Source organism: Apodemus sylvaticus, chromosome 4 (genome assembly GCF_947179515.1).
Source record: "Apodemus sylvaticus chromosome 4, mApoSyl1.1, whole genome shotgun sequence".
Lineage (NCBI taxonomy): Eukaryota > Metazoa > Chordata > Mammalia > Rodentia > Muridae > Apodemus > Apodemus sylvaticus.
The window spans coordinates 17,757,937-17,781,457 of record NC_067475.1 but is presented as its reverse complement, the minus strand read 5'-3'; the positions used below and the strand labels follow the sequence as shown (position 1 = coordinate 17,781,457).

The following is a 23,521-nucleotide window of genomic DNA, read 5'->3' as shown; positions in this document are numbered from 1 at the left end:
TATACCAAAACTTATGGGACACAATGAGAGCAGTGCTAAGAGGAAAACTCATAGCTTCGAGTGCCTTAATAAAGAAACTGGGGAGAACATTCACTAGCAACTTAACAGCACACCTGAAAGCTCTAGAACAAAAAGAAGTAAATACACCCAAGAGTAGACAGCAGGAAATCATCAAACTCGGGGATGAAATCAACCAAGTAGAAAGAAAAATAACTATACAAATAATCAACAAAACCAGGAGCTGGTTCTTTGAGAAAATCAGCAAGGTAGGTAAACTGTTTGCCAGACTAACCAAAGGGCACAGAGACAGTATCCAAATTAACAAAATCAGAAATGAAAAGGGAGATATAACTACAGAAACTGAGAAAATTAAAAAAAAAACATCAGTTCCTAATACAAAACCCTATATGCAACACAACTGAACAGTCTAGATGAAACTGACAATTTTCTAGACAGATACTAAATACAAAATTAAATCAGGATCAGATAAACTATCTAAGCAGTCCCATAACCCCTAAAGAAATAGAAGGAGTTATTAAAAAAGTCTCCCAACTAAAGAAAGCCCAGGACCAGATGGGTTTAGTGCAGAATTCTAAAGAAGACCCAATACCTTCAAAGAAGACCTAATACCAATACTCTTCAAATTATTCCACAAAATGGAAACAGAAGGAACACTACCCAATTCATTCTATGGAGCCATAGTGACATTGTGTATTGTCCCTTGGAGATGGAATTGTTTCTGTCTAATCAGGAACTTGTCACAATTTTCTTTCAAAGAGGATTTCATAAGAGTTTTTTTTTTTCTACTTCTATCATGTTTAATGTTTCAAATAGATTTTAAGAACTAGTTGAGTACATATTATTTTTAGCTTTAGAAGGTATCATGTATATATAAGAGACATTTATCTATTATAAATTATTTTGTTACCTTAAAAATTCAATACTGAGTTATATATTTTAAAATAAATTTTATTAGTTTACAAAAATAAAAAATATGACAGAAAAAAGCAATTTTAGTCACTCACTATTGAGTATGATGTTCAATGTTGGTTTTTATATGTAGGTTTTATTATGTTGATAGAATTCCTAGCTTGTTAATTTTTTTAATTATGAAAGTTGTTTAACTTAATTAAACTTTTTCTTCCTTTATTATGTTTATATGACATATTATATTGCTTAATTTTTTATGTTTATTTACATTTTGTGTTTATTATATCTATGTATATTAGTCTGTACATTTTGGGAACAAATTCCACTTATTCTCTATGTATAATCTTTTTAATATATTTTAAAGTTTAACTTGTAAGGATTTTGTTGAGAATATTTGAGTCAATGTTTGCAGAGATAGTAGTATATAGTTTCTATCTGGCTTTGGTTTCTAATTCTGGTCTTCAGCTTATTGGAAAGATTTGACCAGTGTGTTAGTTCTTCTTTAAACATTTTGTATAGTTCTCCAGTGAAGCCACTAAATCCAGGGCGTATTTTTTTTCAAATTAAGAAGTATGTGGAGATTTTAAATTATTGACTCTGTACTTGCTACTCATAGATCTACCCATATTTTATATTTTGTCATGATTTAGTGCTGGTAACTTTTGTATTTTTAGGAATTTTTCTTTTTAATATATATTATCTAATTTGTTTATACTTTTTTCATAACAATCTTATAAACTTTTAAATTTCTTTAGAATAATTTATGATGCCTCTACTTTTATTTATGATTTTAGTAAATTGAGTCTTTAAGAGACATTTATCTTCTGTGTTTCTTTTCCAAGAACAAAATATTTTAACACTATCATATAAGAGGCAACTGCTTTTGTATTTATACATGTAAGATGATTAGATGTATTAATCAGCAACCAGATCATAAATCCCTGTTATCTGAAGGACTGGTTTCTGATTTATTTCCTAGCTCCCATGAACTCTCAAGTGGCTCCTGGAACATAGACATGACTTCTTACTTGGGGCAAAAAGTGGCATGTGCTGCCACTGGTGATGAATACTTACAAAATCAGATCCTTTAAAACTAGGACATGAGGTCTACCAGATGACAGAACCTAAGACAGACTAGCACACCCTTACCCTTAATTTACATGACAGTTGAAAAGTAGATGTCCTCTCATTTTTCAGGTGTAAAAATAGAGGCTCAGAAATACTGAAAAAAAAATACGAAGCTCACTAAAAGTTACTTTAAGTATTAGGATAGTATGCAACCAGGTCTCCAAGTCCTTCTATTCTGCCAAGTTGATTTTTCTTAAGGCAGATTCATAGTGATGGAAGAATGTGAACTGAGCTAGGTTTATGTGTAGTGTCTTAGTCACTGTTCTGTTGCTGTGAAGAGAACCCATAAGTCTCTTATGGGAGAAAGCATTTAATTGGGGGCTTGCTTACTGTTTCAGAGGCTTAGTCCATTAACTTTGTGGCAGGGAACATGGTGCTGGAGAAGTAGTTGAGAGCTATATCCTGATCCACAAGCTGTGTGTGTGTGTGTGTGTGTGTGTGTGTGTGTGATTGAAACCTCAAAGTAGAGAATTCATACCCTTCAACAAGGCCATGCCTCCTAATCTTACTAATCCTTTCAAATGGTTTCACTTCCTGGTGCCTCAGCCTTCAAACCTATGAGCCTTGGAGTCCATTCTTATTCAAAACCCACTACACATACATAGCATCTAGAATAAAGTCTTTCTCTTTTTTTTCTTGTTTTTTTTAATGTCCATTCCGTTTGTTCAATTAGGTTTTCTTATCCATTCACATTGCTCTCCTAGGATGACTATTTCATTCTTTATAAGAGCTGAATTTTCAAACCAGTAGAGTGTAAATCCTTCCCTCCTTCCCTCTCTCCCTCCTTCTTCCCTCCCTCCCTCTCTCATTCTTTTTCTTGATATAGTCAGTATCTTCATTTCCTGTTGAAACAAACAAATGTACTCTGATCATTGTAGATGGTTTGGAGACAATGGTTTCTGTTCAAGTACACCTTTCCTTAGAGGTAGGCATGCAGGGCAGCTATTGGACTCTTCAGGAACAACCAATGTTGTTGTTTCTTGAGACAGGGTTTCTCCTTGCCCTGGGCCTTTGGATTTGGCTAAAAGCCTTAAGATGTTTTTGTCTCTTTTTCCCCCAGTGTGGGCGTGAGAAATTCTTGTCACCATGCTGAGCTTTTGCACATGGGTTGAGGAGCTCAAACTCAGGTACTCAAGCTTGTGAGGTACTCAACCTTATTGAGCATGAAGTTGCTTTCTATTCTAAGAGCTGTTAGAAGTTTTGTTGAAGTTTTGGTCTTGGATTATTTCATAGCAGGTAGGTTATATCCTCTCCCCCTTAGTAATGTGCAGAGTTCTGGTGCTCTGGCCATAAAAATGATGTCTATTTATATTGCTTCAAGAGGGAGAAAAAGACTCTTGTGGGGATTAAAATCCTAACAGGAATGCTCTCTAGCTCTCTTGTAGCCTCTAGACTTCTGTTAATTAAATGGAAGTTCTCCTTGCCTTGAAGTCTCTGCCGTTCTTACCATTTTTTAGTTACATCTTAAATGAACTAGTCATGTTTTGCTTGCCAGATATTATGTAAAATATATTTAGATTTGCCTACATTTTTTATCAATTCAATCATTCATCAGGCTGTAGCTAACAAATAAGCACAGGTGTGCATCTCTGTGTGTTTGTGTCTGTGTGTGTGGTGTATGTGTGTGTTCATGTGAGTGTTAATCCGGATACCCTCTAGTAATCTAAAAAGACATAAAAACATCAGAGTAACTAATAATGTGACTATGATAGTTCTCCTATGTAAAACAACTAATTGTGATTGATAACTGTAAACTCAATATGTCTGTTTACACGATTCAAGGTGGTCAATACAAAATTTCAAGTAGGTATATTTTAGACTATGACACTAAGAAGCCCTTTAGACTCAAATCATTTATATTTTAAGTGAAGTCTTTCACGGACCAGAAGGAGACAACCCAGAATCATTAAGTTAGGTAAAAAGTAGAAATCTATATGTGATGTTAAAATACTTTTTAGTGTACAAGTTAAATAGACTTTGGCTGTATGAATGCATATACAATGCACATAAGATGCATAATGGATTAAATTGACAAATATTTACCAAAAGATCTATACTAGGTTTAGAAACTTGCACTTGGAGAATGCTAACAGTAAAATAACAGGCTGAAGACTCTTCTAATAATGGATCAATTACATTAAATATGATATTTCGCTTACAAATTGGGTTGCAGTGATAAAACATAGACAACCCTTGTTTTGTAATCAACTGGTGGGTAAACACACTGAGATAGAGACAGTTTAAATCTATATTAGAGCATTCTCTGCTTGATAGTTGTCTTAGTCAGGGTTTCTATTCCTGCACAAACATCATGACCAAGAAGCAAGTTGGGGAGGAAAGGGTTTATTCAGCTTACATTTCTGCATTGCTGTTCATCACAAAAGGAAGTCAGGACTGGAACTCAAGCAGGTTAGGAAGCAGGAGCTGATGCAGAAGCCATGGAGGGGTGTTCCTTACTGGTTTGCTTTCCCTGGCTTGCTCAGCTTGCTTTCTTATAGAACTCAAGAATATCAGCCCAGGGATGGTACCACCCACAAGGGGCCGTCCCCCCTTGATCACTAATTGAGAAAATGCCCCACAGCTGGATCTCATGGAGGCACTTCCCCAACTGAAGCTCCTTTCTCTGTGATAACTCCAGCCTGTGTCAAGTTGACACACAAAACCAGCCAGTACAGTAGTCAAAAGGAGGTACCCTGGGTGTTTGGGAGACAAGGGTTGAGTCACCTAAGATCTGCTGCTTGAGTTCAGGACAGCTTTTCAGTGCCTAGGAGGCTTGAGTTGATGGTTGAAGGAGGAAGGAGATAAGCAGGTCAGCTCGGTGCTGGGGAACATGACTTAACAGGGGTATCTCTATAAGCTGTACTTACACGGCTAAGCTCCGGCTTCATGACTACATTTCCAACTTACTAGATAACAATTTGAAAAAGAATGAATGTTAGAGTTTATCCTATTAAGGGATGCTAGCTCAGACCGTGATTAAGCAGAGCAGGGTCTGGGTGTATAAATATTTTCCTATCTATAGTGGAAAAGGCAGCATATCGTATCAGAAGTTAGAGTAAGTACAAGCTTAACTGAAGCATGTTGGGCCTGAAAAAACTTCTGTTTGTACTTGGGAAAATATCTGAAGAACCTCTAGATCTTTCATATTTATTTGCATCATCATTATTATTATTTCTACCTCAAACGTTCTCCTTTGATGACTATTTTACTGATTTTTCTTTAAAAAATAAGTACTTCATTTCAGTGAAGTTTTCCAAGTACTTTCTAGTTCCAAATAGTTCTGAATTCATTTTATTTTTTATGGGCTGCCGGGCTTTAATCTCTTATCACAGAATCAGAAATGTACCTGTTACATACTGGTGAATTAGTTATCAATCCCTTGGGCAGTATATTTTAATATCAGTATTCTGGCAGAAGACGGTATAAATCTTGTGTACGGTATTATTAGCTTAGGCAGCTGCTGACTTAAAAAGGCCACTTTAACAAGTCACCACTGTATTATGTTTAATTAGGTACAGTTTATATAATGAGGTGTTCAGTTCTAATGGAAAGACATGCTGTGAGCAGCACATCTGCAGGAATAACTATTACAATCAGCATTGCCGAGACCCGTGGAACTGCAAATTAGACTTACTTATCTAGAAATAAATTACATCCCAATGCCTTCATAAAGCTCATTAATTAATTCCACTGGCATAAAGGTCTTTTTCTTAATTTCATGTTCCATTAGCATAATAAACACAATTTGAGTTACAACAGTATGATCAGTTTAATGGATGCTATTTATTTTAGTTTTTTATTTAAAGTCCTGGTAACGTAGAATTAACATCAATATGCTGTTTGGTCCTTTATTAAAAATTCCCATAGGATAAACAACACAGATGCTCAATGCAACATCATATATTTGCTGCGTTTTACGACTCTACTAATTGGCCATATGGAAAGGTGTTGCTTGGGTGTAATTTTTATAAAAAAAAGTCTCCTAAATTATATGGATTGTAATAATTACAATTAGTTTACATGTGAAGTTGGATAGGTATATATATATATATATATATATATATATCCTGTTTCAGGCAAAATAAGACTAAATAAACTTGCATTATAGCATGCATTATAGCAAATACCAGTTGATTTAATGGAAACATTGACAGTGTGTTAAGTTGTTATTGCAATGATATGATTAATTTTGCTTATATTCTAAAATTATGCAATGTGATCTCTCTTTGTAATGTATCTTTAGGTACTTGTAATTTTTCCTTTTTAAGATTTGTGTGTGTGCATGTATGTGTGTGTGTGTGTGTGTGTGTGTGTGTGTGTTTGTATGTATATGCACCCATGGTGGCCAAAAGTAGGCAATGGATTTCCTGGGGCTGGAGTGACAGGTAGTTGTGATTCTGGGTTGGGGACTGCACTGAAACAGAGCACCTGCTCCTAGTTGCTGAATCATCTCTTTAGTTCTATAGATTTTTTTTTGATGAGTTCATTTTGTTGATTGGCATGTCATTAAAATATTTACATGTTCAAACCATAAAATTCTAAGTTACCTGGATCTACTAATGTCTTGTATTTCTATTATCATACATTTTATGATTGGTTTCATGAATCAAGCTCTATAAATGCCATATTGATATCTTGTTATTAAAATAAAATGCATTGCAAGTTACACATAAATTTTCCTCTCATGTCACAATATCTTATCTCTGCATTCTTTGGTTTACTCAGTGGACATTCTCTAGTGCAAAATATGGTTGTGAAAGAGCTAGCAAGATGGGTTAAGATGTCTAGGAACATACTAGTTTATTTAGAATTTATTTTGTATTTATTTCGGCACTTGTTAGAATTACACGACAAATGAGTTCAAAACTTAGTTGTTAACAGTAATGATCCCAGATTCTTGCTGAAGTTTTCTGGGAGTCAGAAGTCTGGGGATCACTTCGATGGGCACTTCTCACTTGACATTTCTTGGGCAAATGTAGGAAGATGTTTACCAGTATTGCAATCATCTGAACTCCTGACTTAGGTCAGGGGCCCCACTTTTAGGGTAGCTTGCTTCCTGGGGTTGGCAGTTGTCCATAAGCCTAAATTTCTCTGCACGTGACCTTCCTAAGAGCTTCTTGAATGACCTTATGCCCAGGGACTGGCTTTTTCTTCAGTGAGAGATCATGAGGATAGGAAGAAGTTGAATTCTCTTTTTTGACCCAGCTGGGGAAGACATATACAGTCAATTAAGTCAAATCCTGATGGCTATCTAGACCACCTCTAATTCTACTGGAAGGGCAATTCATGGTCCTTTCTCTGACCTCTAACAATGCATGTACCTCTGGAGCCTCTCAGAGCCTTGCAAAGTCATGTTTGATATAGCACTGGCTTCACAGCGTGTGTAACACTGTCTCACATAACCAGTAGTTGACCGGTTCACAAGTCTGGGTGCCTCTCAACAGTGACAATATGGTACCTGAAGAATTTCTATAGTGCTTCTGGTCTTCAGTCTACATTGGAGGTTAGAATCAGTAGCTCTGCTACCAGTAAGGAACCAATACCTGGATTCCTGTAGCAGCAGGATAGGTAGACTTCTCAATGAGAGTGAAGGCCAACTTTAAAACTTCATAACCCACTGCTACAATATGCTTCCTTTCTTTTGCTTGGGTCTTCCACTGTCAATTAAGGCAATCAAGACAACATTCCAAAGACATGCTTACAGGTCAACCTGAGGTATCCAGACTTTCTTCCTAGGTCACAACAGTTGACACAATCTAACAGGAGAGACATGGGCAGTGATGTTGTTGGAAATCCTATAAAATTAAGTGACGTGCTATCTGATCTGCCGTTCACTCAGTTTACAATGATGTCCTAAGCAAGATCAGCCATGGTAGACTCTGTCTGAAACCAGGAAAGAGAGGAGTGCCCAAGAGAGCCACTAATAAAAAGTATATATATTTATAAAAATATAAAATATATAGCCTAAAGCCCAGACAGGCACCGGCCTGGGTCCAATTGAAGCACAGTGCCGCTGAGTGTGCTTCAGTTCAGCTCCAGGTTTTTGGTTCTACTACTTAATCATTTCTTTTCAATTAAAACAATGGTCTCCCACTGATCAACTCTTCAGCAAACACTTGAATGAACTCAGAGGAGAGATTGTGGATAATTACTGTTGTATTGAGGCCTTACCGAATTTCTGACCTTGAGAACCATGAGGTCTTAACGTGGTAAGAAGTCAGGAGGGCTTAAAGGTTGTCATTGCTTATTTGCAGGAATTGGTAAGAACTCTAAGGCAAGCATAAGGAATAAACTTAGCTGCCTCTAGAATATAGGTTTTGTGTGCCTTCAAGAAACACTTCTCAGAAGATTTCATTTCAGCTAGTATCATCTTATTCCTCCTCCTTCCTTCCTTCCTTCCTTGTTTGTTTGTTTGTTTTGAGACAGGGTTTCTCTGTTTACTTTTGGCTGTCCTAAGCCTTGATCTGTAGACCAGGGTGGCCTTGAACTCACAGAGGACCTCCTATCTCTGCCTCCTGCATGCTGGAATTAAAGGTGTGCACAACCACCAAAAAACAAAACAAAACAAAACAAAACAAAACAAAACAAAACAAAAACAAAAACAAAAAACAAACTTTAAGGCTGAAGTTGAAGTGAGATGTTACTAAAACAAACTTCAAATTGTCTCAGTTGTTTGGAACTGAGAAGTTTGATAGAAGGCCTTGAAGAGACTGTTAGTGACCTTTCTTGAAGAGCCCTTGATGTGGCTTGAAGCAGGACTTCTTAAACTTTTCCTGGGAATTCCCAGAATAAATAAACCATTATCACTGAATTACAAGTCAAACCCTCTTTCAGTAAAACAATAAAGTAGCATTTACTTTCTTGCTGCTACTTTGTCTAATGCTGTTGTTTTACCAAGTTTTCAGTTTCTGCATTTTTGATACGTTTTTGTCACTGCTGGCTTTCAAATTCTCTGTATTCTTATTTTATAAGCTAATATTTTTAAATGGTGACTATTCAGGTCATGTTTTCTAATTCCATATAACAACTAAGGGAAAACCTTTTCTACTTTTTTCTCCAAGAAAAATGTCATGCCAATTTGGATATATAAATGCATGTATATGCATAAACACACATACATATAAGTACACAAAGAAAACACTGATAAATCATAACATCTAGTTTTTATAAAATTTCTGGTATGCGTATAATTTCATCATTTATTAACAAGGAAAGGAAATTTGCATACTAATGAGAAGGATGTGCTTATAAATAAGGAATTAAATCTTGGCTGCACATTTGATAACGCAGGATGTAGAACATCGTCAGTATTCCTCAAAGTTGATGGGTTATAATCACGGGTGCTGAGGATAGCACTTGGCAAAAATCTATAATATAAAACAGTGGACTTGTGTTTAGGGAAGTTTCAGAAAGTGTTGGAGATTCTGTCTTAGTCCCAAGACAAAATCCTTTGGCCAATTTTTGTTTTATTACACTTTCTGTCAGATGGGTAAGTAAGGGTAGCCTGTGTGTGGAGGTTAGAAGACATCTTGAGGGAACTGAGTTCTCCTTCTGCCATGTGTGTTCTGGGGATCAATCTCAGCTCATCAGTCCTGGCACCATCCCACCAACCCTCACTAGAAATATTTTGTGAAACTCAAGTCAGCAACTGAGTTGGTAATTTTAAAAATCAAACGTTTGAATGCAATAGAATCCGAAGCTAATATTGGCTGGAATGCTTACATGCTGACAGCAGGAAGATGCTGTCTTCATTTCCAGTCTTTAAACCTTTAAGCTTCTATAAGAGCAGAAACTTTGTACAGAGAATAAGACTTCTTGGAGAGATACTGTATGCTTTGACCCATGGCCAGGGTAATGTGTCCATGCCCATGTCATGGACTGTCAGATTGGAGGCTACAGTAAAGTCACACGATACAACAGTTTTGGACACTGTAGAACCAGCTCCGCATCATGCACTAGATTCTGAGTTAAACTGTAGCTTTTGCCTATTCAAAAATTCTTTTACTATTGCCAAATAGTCTATGACTCCACATTCAGTTACAAACAAACATGGTGGTGGTCCTCAGTTTGAGGAGCTTACAGGAAATGTGACATTAGAGGAGGGTTGCTGGTCCCAACCTGTGGTGGGAAGTTTGGCAGCTGTCCTTTGTGGGCAACAGTGAAATAGGAATGACACCAAACAGACAGAGGGGCCGAGCTTAGAGTTCCAGGCTGAGGGTTACCAGTGCTGCCTGGCTATTTGTTAAGCTTAGTAAAATGCGAGAACAGCCACAATAAGTTCTGTTAGTTCTGTTAAGGAGTAAATATTTGGGTCCAAATAATAAAACTGGGGTGTAGAGATGCCTTAGCTGGAGAGTAAGCTTGCTGGACAAGCTTAAGGAACCAAGTCAGATACCTCAGAACAAGCTGGTCAGACCCTGGTTATACCATGACTCTCCTGTTAGATGGAGATAGAGGGTTCCTGGGGCCTGCTGACAAACCAGATAGGCCAAAAATAAATGACTAGCTCAAGGCTCAGGGGGAATACTGGAAGAGGACACCTGGCTTGATCCTTTGGCTTCTAATCTCATACTAGCAAGTATTCACACCTACACATAGGTCAGTTCATGCACACATAGACCACAAGCCAACAAACAAATGAATGAATGAGCACATGAATGAATAAACAAGTAAATTCTCACTCCTGTATCCTCAAAGTGGCAGTGTCCAGAATAAGAAAGACATCTGGAGCGATGTCACATTCAGGCAACATAAGGAGAGTGATTGTGGTCATCTACTGATAGAGCCCAGAGTGCTTGATTAAAATCCTTTGCAAAAACCCTGGCTCCATTTACAGTGTTTCCTTCAGCAGAAAAGCATCCTTGCAAAGACTTTAAGGGCGCTCTTTGCAGATGCATCCCTTAAGCAGCAGAGCTCTTTGCCTGTGTTTTTCTTGCCTTTGCATCACAGAAAGCTGCAAGTGGAGGAGGCCGACTTGTCTCAGGCAGGCTTGCACGTTTAGCTTTGATCTCATACTGCGAACTGTACTAAGAATTATAGAACAGCCCCAAAGTTCTTAAGAGTGCTGCGTTGATGGGACCACTGCCAGCTCAAATGGAAAGGGACAGGGACAGCTCAAAATGACAAGAAGATTTTGGACTCTGACTATTATGGAAAAGAGGGAGGGCAAGAAACCCCCAGGATAATGGAGGGCCCTTTATAAATATATGTGATACACCATGGAGACTGCGTGTGCTGTAAAACCCCACATTCATTGCACCAGCTAATGTCTAGTGTAGAGTAATTATCTCCACGTTTTGTTGATCTCAAGTGCAATGTCTTATTAAAGTCCCATATTAGATATTGCTATGGAAATAAAATGGCATTGCAGAGCACACTTATAATTTTTTACTGTCCTGAAATTGCCACTCATAAAGTCCTTTTATTTTTCCTCTCTCACTGTGCCCTCCTCTGCTATAAAATGTCCATTGTTATATCTGAACTTTTCCCTCCTGAACTCCATTAGAATTACTTATATTCTGCATGGAACTAACCCCATGTTTTCCATTAATTCTCCAAATAATGATAATCTATTGCTTTTTATCACATTTCTGATAACACGTACCACATGTAGCAATGCTGTGACTTGTGGCTGGGGGTGGGGTGGGGTGGGTGGAGGTACCACTCATGCAGTCATACTGGTTTCTATTACATGCTATTAAATTAATAACTGACCAACAGCTTCTGTGATCCTTGCACTAAAGATCTGAAGGACAAATATCTAACGAGGCTTCCAGGAAGGACAGAGGAAACATAATCCTTCAAATGCTCCTACCCCTAGTCTGACTGTGTATTGTCCATTCCTCTATGAATACTATACACATGGTGGGTTTTTTTTTTTTTTTGGTAGAGAAAGCTTCACCATAGCCTGTCTGAAATCTATACTTCTTATTTTAATTAGTTAATTAGTTTTTCTGTACACGTGAGTATGGGTGTCATTTTGTGATTGCTCAGCTGTGTGGGAGAGAGATTACATATGGATGCTCATGTTTGTGGAGGCTAGAGAACATCCTTGGGTGTTATTTCCAAGGGACACTGTCCACTGGTTACTAGGACTGGGTTTCTCCAATGGTCTGGAGCTCACTGTGTGGGCTAGGGGCCCTGGTCATTAATCTCCAGATATCCACCCTTCTCTGCTCTGCCAAGCACATGGCACCAGCACCACATCTGGCTTTTATATGTAGGCACCGAGTCTCAAACCCAGGTCTTCGTGCTTATGGGGTCAGCATCTTCCCGACAGAGCTGTCCCAAGCCCCACAATGCTGTTTTCATTTGGTCTGTCTAGCTGTGCAGGATCATCTGTTTAGATTTCGGTTTAAGTCATTTTCAATGGGAAGTAAAAATGAGTAAGAAAGGGTTCTCTGGATCATGTCCACCTATTTGCATGCTTTATTAGAAGCATTATGTTATCAGAACTCTCCGTGACATTTATTGAACACCCCCTCTCCCCCTTTGTGGCCAAATCCGGCCCTTTACATGGGTTATCTTGCCGCGTTCTTATGCTATGTTCTTGTATTATTATCTCAACTTTATGTCTGAAGAAACTGAGCTCAGCAAATGTTAAATGACTCTTCTAAGGTGGGAGGTCACACATTAAGGAGACAGCTGGGATTTAATCTAATCCTTCTTTTAAATCCTATGTTCTTTACATGATTTTCTTTTTTTTTTTTTTTAAAGAAATTTAATTTAAGATATTCAGAGATGGCTATTTAAAGGAAGTTCCTTCATTTTGGAGAGTTTAATGAAGGACTATATAATTCACAAAACATATTCAATGTCACAATGGAGTTCCTTCTGACTGGCTGTCTAAGTAAAGCAATCTATAGCTAGCTCCACAGTGACCCAAAGGAAGCTGAGCTTATATGTGACCAGATGGTGTACTTTATTATTGTTTAGTTAAAATTTCTTGTCTTTGCTAGACTCCTTTTTGGGGCACTGAAACTGGAGCAGGGACCAGTGGGTCTGAATTTCACCCATCTTGACTTTGCACCTCCATTGGAAAGCTGCTCACATACAATTAGGTGGTATAGGAGAAGAGACCTAGAGACCTAGAGAACTAAAGAACTAGAGACAGTGGCTAGTTCAGTAGTAGCTATAGGTATAACTTGCATATGTCTTCTGATTGTTGAAAGTACTCTAAGTTCCTTCGTAGTGATCTCTGTTTTAGAAAATTTTAAAAAAAATGACAATTGAAATGCCTTTGTCACTATACTTTAGAAGCTAAGATCCTTGAAGGGGTTTAGATCAACAAATTGCTTTGCCCACATTTAAATCCTGCATTCTCTTCTTTATATTGTTGTAAATATGAAACTGAAAAATATAATCAAAAGTTTAAAACATTTACCCCTTTTTTTCCTACTGATTTCCCTGACAAAATAAAAGGCTAACTTAGAAGTGGGTTTCTAATCACTTCTTGGTCTTTTGGCTAAGATCAAGTGTAGAAGTTGGTTTCTATGTTGCCAAAGTGTGTCCACCTTGGCTGACTCAACAGTAGATTCTTAACTAGAAACTTCTTTGATGAGCGCAGATGTTGGCATTAACTGCGAGCACTCTGGCCTATGCATTCTGCTTCTTTGGAGGCTACTTCTTCCCCCAGCGTAGTAAGTAAAAAGGAAATGAGCCTCTTTTTAATTCTGTAGACAGTGACATGAAAATTACATCTGAATGGAGTTTAAGGGATGGTGACAAGTTTGCAGAATGCCAGACTATGACAAAGGATCACAAATTTCCAATGTCTGAATTTTATAGCTCTGTAGATACAAATGTCAGGAAAAAATGATTGCTCCGAACAGCAGAGTCAACATCGCTATTCAGTTGTATTGTGTTTACTGTATGGCGACTAATGAAGAGCTTCTAGGCCCTGGAGGATTTCAGTGTTGTCAAGTGAGAAGGAGTCACCATGTGTGTAATCACAGGGTCAAAATGGAATAAGGCAACTCCATTATGTACTGCAACTAAACACCATCTAAAACTTTCAAACTCACTATGCCTTATGTTTGTCTCAAATAAAAGCATCACTTTGAATTTAGAGTCAACTGCTAGAGCTGCTGGACTTGATTATATAAATGGAGTCTTGGCCTGTTTTCCACTCCTCACTGCTTGAATGACTTTGGATAAGTTATATAAACTCTTTGAGCCTTAGTACTATTATTTGGAAATTGTGGATCACATTGCCTGCCTTGTAGAACTGGCATGTGCTTTAAATGAGATGATGTACGTGATGCTCTGGAGAGTCAGACAGATGAGCTTTACAGATGATTTTCCTAGTGTTCCTCCAAAATTCATATAATTACTAGAGTTTGGGTCAGAAAAAAATTAAAAAAAAAAACCTGCTGTGTGTGAACATTTTTGGATCAAAGCTTTGGAGGAGACCACTGATGGTGTTGACTGCACAACGGTTTAGGGATGGTGACAGGCCTTTGTTAATTTAAATCATTCCTACCTTCCATTTCTGTTGATAATTCTTCTGGTGATTGATTATAATAACTGAATCACACAACTTAATATTAAGTTGCTTAAAAAGTCTATCTGACTTTTAGACTGGCTTACCCAATTGGTTTGATATTAATTCAGAGATTATATCCTCTATGTAATTAATGTACTGTCAGGGATTACAATTTTAAAAGAAAAGTCAGTTTCAAATGTCAGAGCTCAAGCGAAGACTGAACAAATAGTTAGCTTAAAATATTTTATAAGGGACACGATGGAATAAAAATAAGAAACTTTCAAAGCAATGGCTTGCTCATCATGGCATCTCGGCATTACATTTTATTTCTTTCTTAATAGAATATCTCTATAAATAATAGTTTGTTTCAGACTCTTGCACCTAATTACAAGTGTCACTTTTCCTAATAAAAGCTGCATGTTCTCCACAGCAGCTTTATGCCCTTGATCCCTACAAATTGTAAACTCTACCCGAGAATGTCTTTATGTTTGTGTGCCGCAGTACAACATACAGTGTGGATTGCAGAGAGGTGGTATCCCCTTGCCACATCAGGTCCATGAGCCTCTGGGAACCTGTTGGGGAAGGCTGCATCCTTTGTTTGTGCTCTTGATTCGTTACTTAGAAAAACAGGCACCAGGTAGAAAAAAAAATCATCAGATGGTAATGTACCAGGAAACCAAACAATAACATGAATATGTTGATCTACAGGCTTGGTGACCTTTTGTGTTTATTTAAACAGCTTGTTTTAATTAGTAATGGGTATCGCTTACTCTTATGAACATTATTGACAATTGAAAACAGCACCTTATAAGCTGAGGAATTGGAGAAATTTAATATGAGTGTTTGAGTTCGGTTTCTTTAGGGGGTTTGCTTTGTTCTTGACATAATGCTTGCAGTTAATGGACAACTCAAATGGAATGGCTTCACGTGTGACACACTGAGGGGAGAGGACTGACAAAAAGCCATTAGTGTCCAGGGAAGAGAGACAAAGGTAGAAATTCTATCATTTCCAGATGAGTCCTTGCGGTTCCTCAGACTCTTTATTAGCCTGACAGGCAAGGGGCAAGAATATTAATGCAGAGGTCAGACAGTACATGTTCATTCAATACTTTTTCTTCCACTCCCAAGGTGGTCAGAAATAGTCTAGAGTGCCAGCATTGTAGAGCCTAAGAGAGGATCCCATTAACAAATAAATGTAATGGCTTGGCGGTTCAAATGACAATCCAACCTGATTTGCTAAAGGGAAGAAACAGCTTTCCCTGCTAGACAAGATTGAGCCAAGCAACAGACATTTGGGATGTGCATTCTTCTTGAGGAAGTTTGGAAGACTTCAACACAGTCTATAACTTGCCCATTTCAGCAATAGTGTATTTTATAATAGAATCCAATAAGCATGGAGATTCTCAACTCGAGATGACAGGAAGAGTGCCAGTATTGTTATTGTCCAATGATTGTTCTCAGTCTTTTGTGAGTGATAATGTTGCCAATTGTCTGGGGGAGACTTACTACTGTCTTAGGGGCTGTAGAGATGGCTCAGTATGTTAAAGGGCTTTACTCACAAGCTGGATAACCTGAATTCTACTACAGAACCCATATAATAATCCAGATGCAGAGGCATACATGTGCAATCTGAATCTGACTGCTGCAAAGTAGGAGACAGATACCAGACAATACTCCAGGAACCTGTGGGCCATCTGGCTTGCACACGGTAGCACATGGGAGCAAGTAACAAGAGACTCCCTCAAAACCAAGTGGATAGTGAGAGTGAGAACTGACTCCTAAAAGATGTCCTCTTACTTCTGCCTGTGCTTCTTGGCACACAGTGTATGCACACCTCAAGAGTAAAAGTATGTCTTGGGTTAATGTTTGAGAGACATGATTCGTTGTTACCGAGCAAGATACAGAGGAGAACGTTGGGCCTGAATAGTCTGTAAAGTCATTAGATAGATGGTTTGGCATGAGGTTCACTTGCACATGGTTGTCTGTTTACTCATCTTCAGCAGTTTTAAAACTGATGATCTTGAAAACCATGATCTATTTCCCTTGGGATGAAAGGAACCCAAGGGAAACATAAAACAAGCCAACAATAACAATACCTAAACCAAGCAAACCTGGATGCCTGTAATCAACCAACAACTGTATCCGACATCATAAAACACAGTTGGAATTCTTTTCTTCCTTTCTAGATGTGGAGAGCTGAGATGCTACTGTGCCCAGCGTACATTGAGGTAACATTGAACTGATCACCAGTAACACGCATCCCTTTGTTGATTTTGGCTAAGTAAAAACTCCTCTAGACTCAGATTCTTTATATTATTGTGAGATTGTCTCCCAAGTATTGAAAACTCATTCTTGGAGTGAGAGGGTAATGTTGTCTTATACTCTTAATCTCTAAATACATACATACATATGTATATTTAGTACAAACTTAGATATAGTACAAATGTGATATTAAAATTTCATAGGATATGGATTGGGAATCAAGTGTTTGAAAATGACTCTATCTTTTTGGGGACTTCAAGAAACACTGCATTATTTGACAACCAAATAGATGAAGTCTAAAATATTTTCCAGTTCTGAAGTATCATGTCTTCTATAAATACAACTGTGTTCAAGATCCTGAACGGTTCATAATTATATATGTTAAATGACAATTACCACTATGTTCTTCTGTGGAATTTAGGACCATACAGAACATTTAACTCTCAGGATATCCAGGAGAGTTTTAGGGTCATAAAACAGTACACAGTGTTCTCATGAATATACTGATGATATAACTGTCATCTAAAGGAAAATCTGAATTCTCTCCTCTCACACTTAGAGGATCTGGCTACCTGTTAGTAAGGCAAGAAAATTAACATCAAGGCATAGGAAACCCCTCCAAAGTCACACTTTGGCTCTACCATCACCACAACTTTCTTGCTGGATTTTAAAGGCTGGGTTCTTTTTCACTGAAATGAGACCACAGAGGGGTGGCCTTTACAAATAGTTTTACATCAAGGCTAGCAACCCTCCCACCAACAAATACAAAAAGACAAAAAAAAAAAAAAGAAAGAACAAGAACAACTCAAATCCCAAACCAAACCAGCCCACCAATTACCTAACCAACCAAAAAGAAGATAAATAAGTAAATCCAAAAACCCCCACTGCGTTTCCCTCTGATTTCTCCCATGAGAAAACACCCAAAAAACCCTTTGGGAGACCCTGTGGCTAGTCTATCTAATGTGGTTGGATTCAGTGAATTTTGAAAGGTTTCCAGCCCAGCTCTTAGGACCTCCTGGGCCACTTTGTGACAGAGGCAGCATTCTGAATCTTGACATTTAGAATCAGGCTGCCCAACCCGCAAACAATAGAGGACGAAAAGCTGAGCTCTCCTGTGAGTGTCTGCTGTGCTAATTACACACGTAAAGCCCAGCTGTGGTCAGAGCAGCTCATCAGGGAGAGAGGAGCGAGACCCAGAAAGGAAGTGGAAGGCTGGGACGGCTTTCATTCTTATTCTTCGCATCTCGTCTGTCAGAGCCTTCACTTCTGCTTAATTATAAACTACATCTCCTTTCCATTTATGAATGTGCCCTTTCCCCCACACTTCACATGAGCAAGAGCACTTATAGACTAGCATACCATACGGCAATACAGTTGGAGCTCAGGGGCCAAACTGAGGTTTCCTTAACATATCTATATGCAAACAAATATTGATCGATAAGCCCATTCTGTCTGAAATTGAAATGATTTTGTAGCCTGTCCCAAATCCATAACAACCTTCTTCTACCTCAGACATGAATCAAATTAGCAAAAGGAAACCAAAGGGACCAAGAACATAGATTTTTAACTTTCAGGGAAATTTTAACAGGGGAAGCTAATGTAATTTATATTTATTTTGTCTCCCTTAAGTATTTTGTGTGTGTGTGTGTGTGTGTGACCCTTTTTTTCCCCTGGAAATCATGGTCCAGATTCAAACCACAAATGTGCTTCACTGTAACTGTGTGCTTGTTTCCCGCTATTGTATAAAACACAGGAAGACACCAGTGGGAAGGAAGAGAGAGCCCATAGTAGAAAGTATACTCTGGTCAAAGAAAAATGTTTAGAATGTCTACAAATTTCATCAGATTCTAAAATACTGAAAAGTATTTAGAAAACTGTTTTATTTCTTCTGCTTACTTGTAGCTAACAAAATGGAAAGGCATAGAGAGCTGTATTGGGGTACCATGCTACCTGGCAGGAGCTTGACATTGACCAAGGTGAAGTTCCTCTCCCTGCCTTTGAGCCAGAATTCCTGTGCTAGCCACTACCCCTCCACCTAGGGTGGAGCACTCAGACCAAGGCGAAGCCTATTGTTCTCTAAGGACCTGCAGTTTCCTGAGAGGCTCTAGCCACTGACACTAGCTACCTGTGGAGCAAGTGAACTAGTTCTGCAGAGTTTTCAGTCTTTGGGGGAAGGGTTTCCATCCCCTCCCCCCACCTATATATATTTAGAGTCCCCTATTAAACTTTGAGCCTTGTTCAGGAAATCTGTCTTGGCTTAAGTTTCTCTTGCCACCCTGTTCTATCCCCAGTTTTCCTTCCAGGTAACCGGGTAACCCGTTTGATGTAACTGTGGGAAGTTACAGAAAGGCATGAGGTGGCTGGGCAGACACCTCAGTCATGAAGTGCTTGTTATACAAGCTTAAGGTTCTGTTTTCAGTCAGGACATGGTTCCTCCTACCACTCATATAAAAAGATAGATATGATAGTCCATTCTTGTAATCCAGTTCTGAGGAGATGGAGATATCTGAATTCTCATAGCTCCTTGGCCAACTAATGTAGCCTAATCTGTGACCCCTGGGTCTTATTGGTAAGAGACCTTGCCTTAAAAACAGATGAATGGTTCCTGATGGATTCTATAGTGCCTATGTGCACGTGCACATAAATGACTGCATACATACATGCACACACACACACACACACACACACAGACGCTCATGTACACACAGGATCATTCACAAATAGGACCATACATACTTTCCTTCCATATCTGAAAATGGCAATATAAACTCTAAAACATTTGTACCAATGGTACAGGGGTCAAAACTGATTATATATAACAATAGGCAAAGCAGAATTTCACTGAAAGTATTTGAAATTCCCTAACTGGCAATGTTGACCTCATTTATTTATGAAGGAGTGGACACCACAAGGGGGTTGGCAGGCTGTGCCTTACATTGATTGTAGGGAACACTGTAGGTATTTTTCCTTCTGGTAAACAGTAAAATGCTGTGAAAACAGAGTGGGTTTTACTCATTTCCCCAAAGGACCTACTGGGCTTGGTACAGGGCTTGAAATAGATGTTGTTATTGTCCCCTTCTAACATAAAGAAGCTACGAAACCTCTCCAAGGCTACACAATAAATAAGTAATAGTCACATTTTTGCTGGTTGGCATCAAATGCCCTATGCTTAATTACAATGGTTTACTAAGATAGCATGGAACAACCTGAATTCACGAGACGGAATGTAGCATGATAGAGATTCTCTGTATTTGTGAGAATTTTCAAAATATTTAAGGCATGAAGTCTTCAAAGAAATGTTTGTAGAAAATATATCTGAATTATCTCTCCTTCAGCTTGAGTGCTAGGACTCATGGATGACTTGCCAGTGAAGTGTTTTTTCTCAGCTGATGGCCTCTATTCTATAGGTGAGACTCTAAATTTGGCCAGGGAGAGAGTTTCATGATATATAGAATCTTGTCAGGTCATAATGATATTAGATAAATACAGAAATAGTCTGTGTGTGAGTGTGTATGTGAGGGGGTGGGTGGGAGCCTTTCTATGTAGCTCAGATGGTCTTTGAACTTGGGATCTTTCTGCATGACCCTCCAGATCGTGCACTCTGGGATTACAGGTAGGAATTATTGAATTTAAAAAGAAAAAAAAAAGCAGAGAAAATGGAAGTAGTTAGGTGCTGTTGACGCCCCTCCCCCCCATTTCTCTTTCTTATTTGCAACATTGTCTTTATCCAATTGGATAATGGGTACTTTAAGATTTAGGGAAACAAGGCGAGATGAAGATAGAAGGTGCTTGTGAGTAAGGTCAGGGTGGTGATGAGACACTATGGGAGGGAAGTATGAGGCCGTTGTTCGTACTGTGAAGGAGGCTTACTGAACAATTTGATTTTTCTCTGCTTCTGAAATATTTCACGAAAGCTTGCAGAAATGAGAAAGCAGACTAAGAGGTGTAAGAAGAGGTGTTGAAGGAGCAGGGAAAGGGCAGAGCAAATAGGTACAGTGGACATGAAAGTGGGGCAGTGAGGGGTTGGAAAGATGTGGAGAATCCACTAAAATACACTTTGCTAAAAATTGCCACAAATATCTCTAATATCCGACATCCTGTTTTAAAACATAAAAAGAATCAACGTCTCAATTCTTAAGGTACACAAAGAATTTGCTGCTTGAGTCAAATGTGTTCTTTAACATAAGTAGGAGTTGTGTGCCTGTGGCGTGTGTGTGTGTGTGTGTGTGTGTGTGTGTGTGTGTGTAGGACATCCGGCTCATTTACTTTCTGGATTTTACACTGACACCTTAAGAAATGGCCTCTGTGACCATCCCCATATACAAAAATGTTCAAAAGCACATATGCTAGATTTGGGAACTCAAATTCAATTTTTTCCACCTTGGCTTCTATCTCATTCCCAGTATATCCCATCCCCTAGACCAATCAGCTTTCATATTACAGCTAGAGAAACGAATACAGCCTTACACATGAGACTGGGAAAAAGAATGTCACCAAGGTTGCATGTTTTCCCTCTGAGTTTATACCAGAAAATTCTATATCCCAAACTGGGTTACAAGTTCTGTCCTTGTGTTTATACCATTTAGGGCTCCCATCCTCCTTTTCCCAGTCTGTTTGTAGAAACCAGTGTGTAAGCATAGTACATTTGAAAGTCTGATTTCCCATAGATTGCTTTCTCATCCTAAGAGTAGCATGCTTAGAAGACATCTGCAGTAAATTCCTTCTGACCTTTCCAATCCATAGATGCTTTCTCTGGCAAGACATTGAATTGGTTGCCTCTCTGTATTTTGATAGTTTTGTTGATTGTCTTAAATAGACAGAGCCTGTTAAGTAGAAGTAATTGATATTTGGTAAGCTCATGGAATCAAAGGGTTCCCTGGGGATGAGTGACAATACGTTCTATTTTTTTTAATTGGATATATTCTTTATTTACATTTCAAATGATTTCCCCTTTGCTGGTTCCCCCTTCCCCGAAAGTCCCATGAGTCCTCTCCCCTTCCCTGTTCCCCAATCAACCCCCTCCTGCTTCCCTGTCCTGGTACTCTCCTACACTGCTGCATCAAGCCATTCCAAGACCAGGGGCCCATCCTTCATTCTTCTTGGACATCATTTGATATGTGAATTGTGTCTTGGGTATTCTGAGCTTCTAGGCTAATATCCACTTATCAGTGAGTGCATACCAGGTGTGTTCTTTCGTGACTGGGTTTCCTCACTTAGGATGATATTTTCTAGTTCCACCCATTTGCCTAAGAATTTCATGAATTCATTGTTTTTAATAGCGGAGTAGTATTCCATTGTGTAAATATACCACAGGTTCTGTATCCATTCCTCTGTTGAGGGACATCTGGGTTCTTTCCAGCTTCTGGTTATTATAAATAAGGCAGCTATGAACATAGTGGAACATGTGTCCTTATTACTTGCTGGGGAATAAGCTCTTAAGTTTGAGAGATTTTATGTGAATATTGATAGCATTTGATTGAAATATGCCTTATGGATTAGAACCACAGTGTAAAGATTAATACAATTCTATCTCCAGAGAGAGCATGAAGTTACATGGGATGCTGGCATCCCATAATCTACCTGCTGCTTTGCAAAGGTTGAAAGCATTTATTTTCCCAGATACATTTATTTTCAGTTAAATTTTGAGCATTTCCTACCTTTCATTCCCTGTGATATATTTATTTTTAATTGACAAAAATAAATCAATATAACATGTATTTTCTATTTTTCTTTCTTTCTTTTTTCTTTTCTTTCTTTCCTTTTTTTTAAACTATCTTCTCCATCAATAGTATCTCTTAACATTGCTAGAGTTTAGGAATTCTAAACCATCCTCCATCACTCATGAATAATGTTTTAAAACTAAACTCTCTGATTCCTACTGGTGACTTCTCTGATGTGGGGAAGCAGGTCCCAGAAAAAGGAACAATCAGAATAACTGGAGATGTCATTGAAAATGATTAGGGAATTAACCATGTGTCTGTCATCTTTCACTCCTAATGTGAATTACCAACCAGCCCCATAGCCTTGGAATACTCCTTCATAGAATGGCACCACTTCTCAGTCATAAATTATCTTTTCATGTGGTGAGATACCTTGCTGTAGTGAGAATTTTTGTTGCTTTAAAATTCCCAGTTATATTATATGAATATGGTATTGTTAAGCCCAGGCCTGGGATATGGGCTTGTTTCAGTTTGCTCACAGCCATTACCATGATTGTCTCTTGGTCTAGGAGAAGCATGGATTTTTGGCAGCTGCAGATAGTTTAACTCTGGGGAATCTGGAGAGGGAACAAATAGGAGAAACCCAGAAAGCCTATGGTAGCTGCTGTTCCCCTGCTGCTGTTTCCTGTTCCTATGGTTTGTCCTGTGGTTGTGAGCAAACGGGGAAGAACTTGTACATATCCTGGTGATGACAGGACTTGCCCCAAGGAACTCAACTCCCTAATCAGCAGGAAGTAGTCCACAGAGGTCTATGGCCTCTGTCCCCTCTTACCTGCTTTCTCTCCTACATAGCATTGAAGTTGGAAGGAATGATGGTGGAATCAGGGTGAAAAGGTTGGTAGATATAAGAATCCAATAAGGTAGACTAAAAAAATATTTAAACATCTTTCCTTTTCCTGGGTGCAAAGTGAACACCCAATTAGGGTCTAAATGCATCGTAAGACACTTGAGGTGCCCAGAGAAAAACTCTTTCTGCCCCTGCCCCCAGAAAGGAAAA

At 38.5% G+C, this 23,521-nt stretch overlaps 1 pseudogene; it reads left to right on the top strand.

Annotated features, from left to right (window-relative positions):
- LOC127682487 (uncharacterized) overlaps positions 1-23,521 on the top strand; it is a 109,457-nt pseudogene that overhangs the window by 24,812 nt on the left and 61,124 nt on the right.